We start from the raw sequence: 2,470 nt of genomic DNA, 5'->3' as shown, positions 1-2,470 counted from the left end.
CTCATCCATCCACCCACCCAATCACTCACCCCACCCACCCTCTCACTCATCCACCCACCCACTCACCCACCCACTCACCCACACGAGACACTCATCCCCTGCCGCTGCTGCTCCTGCTGTAGTCGCTGGTAACGATGACGTCCACCCCTCCGCCCCCCCCCCCAGGTGGACGTGGTGGACGTGGAGGGCATCACGCCGCTGCTGTGCGCCGCGCGTGCCGGGAGCCCCCCCTGCGTGCAGCTGCTGCTGGGGTGGGGGGGCCTCCCCCAGGGCCCCCCACCCCGCATCCCCCTCCCCCCTGCACGTCGCCGCTCAGCTCGGTGGGTCGCGGGCTGACTCGGGGTCACGGGTGAACTCGGGGTCATGGGTGAACTCGAGGTCATGGATGAACTCGGGGTCATGGGTGAACTCGGGTCATGGGTGAACTCGGGGTCATGGGTGAACTCGAGGTCATGGGTGAACTCGGGGTCACGGGTCGACTCGAGGTCATGGGTGAACTCGAGGTCATGGGTGAACTCGGGGTCATGGGTGGACTCGGGGGTCATGGGTGAACTCGGGGTCATGGGTGAACTCGAGGTCATGGGTGAACTCGAGGTGATGGGTGAACTCGGGGTCATGGGTGGACTCGGGGTCATGGGTGGACTCGGGGTCACCGGTGAACTCGGGGTCACGGGTGAACTCGAGGTCATGGTGTGAACTCGGGGTCACCGGTGAACTCGGGGTCACGGGGCTGACTCGGGGTCACGGGCTGACTCGGGGTCACGGGCTGACTCGGGGTCACGGTGAACTCGGGGTCACGGGGTGAACTCCGGGTCACGGGCTGACTCGGGGTCATGGGTGAACTCGGGGTCACGGGTCGACTCGGGGTTACGGGTGGACTCGGGGTTGAGGGGGGGGGTAGGCAGCGTTGCTGTCACCCCACGCTGAGCCCACCACGTGACCCTCATCGTGTCCCTGCGACCCTGTCCCTCCACGTCACTCTGCGTGTGTCCCTGACCCCCTGACCCCGTGACCCCGTGACCCCATTACCCAGGCCACGAGGGCTGCGTGTCGCTGCTGCTGAGCGCCGGCGTGGAAGTGAACTCGAGCGAGGGGGGGCACGGCCCCCCACTCCTCCTGGCGTGCGACGCCGGGAGGCTCGCCTGTGCCAGGCAGCTCCTGCTGGCCGGTGAGGATCACTCGGGGGGGTGACTCACGGGGGGGGGGGGGGGTGGTGATTAGGGGAGTGATTCGGGGGGTGATTCGGGGGGTGATTCGGGGGGTGATTCGGGGGGTTATTCGCGGGGTGATTCAGGGGGGTGATTCGGGGGGTGATTCGGGGAGTGATTCGGGGGGTGATTCGGGGGGTGATTCGGGGGGTGATTCGGGGGGTGATTCGGGGGGTGATTCGGGGGGTGATTCGGGGGGTGATTCGGGGGGTGATTCGGGGGGTGATTCGGGGAGTGATTAGGGGGGTGATTCGGGGGGTGATTCAGGGGAGTGATTCGGGGGTGATTCGGGGGGTTATTCGGGGGTTATTCGGGGGGTGATTCGGGGGGTTATTCGCGGGGTGATTCAGGGGGGTGATTCAGGGGGGTGATTCGGGGGGTGATGCTGCTGATGATGACGATGGTGCTGATGTTGCTGATGCTGTTGCTACTGCTGATGATGCTGCTGCTACTGATGATGTCGCTGCTACTGATGATGCTGCTGCTGCTGCTACTGATCATGTCGCTGATGATGTTGCTGCTACTGCTGCTACTGCTGCTATTGCTGCTGCTGCTACTGATGATGATGTCGCTGCTACTGATGATGTTGCTGCTACTGCTGCTGCTGCTACTGCTGCTGCTACTGCTGCTACTGCTGCTACTACTACTGCTGCTGTACTGCTGCTACTGCTGCTGCTGCTACTGCTGCTTCTACTACTGCTGCTGTTACTGCTGCTACTGCTGCTGCTGCTACTGCTGCTACTGCTACTACTACTGCTGCTGCTACTGCTGCTGCTGCTACTGCTGCTGCTGCTACTGCTGCTGCTGCTACTGCTGCTGCTACTGCTGCTGCTGCTACTGCGCTGCTGCTACTGCTGCTACTGCTACTGCTGCTGCTACTGCTGCTGCTGCTGCCGCTACTGCTGCTGCTGCTACTGCTGCTGCTACTGCTACTGCTGCCGCTACTGCTGATGTCGCCGCTGTTGCCGCCGATGACGATGAGCGGTCCGCGCCCCAGGGGCGAACCCGGACGCGGGAGACGGAGCGCGCACTCCGCTCCACTCCGCCGCTTCCCGCTCCGCTCCGACACCGCCGCCTGCGGCCCCCCCCCCGGGGACGCGGCCCCCCCCCCCCCGGCCTGCCCCCCCCCGCGGGCCCCCCCCCCGCGGGGCCCCCCAGACGACGACCTGGCGTCGCTGCTGCTGGAGTTCGGCGCGGACCCTGAGGCTCGCGACGCCGAGGGCAGGAGACCGCTCGACCTCGCGACCCCCGGCAGCCTGGAG

This window comes from Lampetra fluviatilis, chromosome 60 (genome assembly GCF_964198595.1).
Source record: "Lampetra fluviatilis chromosome 60, kcLamFluv1.1, whole genome shotgun sequence".
In the NCBI taxonomy this organism is placed as follows: domain Eukaryota; kingdom Metazoa; phylum Chordata; class Hyperoartia; order Petromyzontiformes; family Petromyzontidae; genus Lampetra; species Lampetra fluviatilis.
This window is presented reverse-complemented; position numbering follows the sequence as displayed.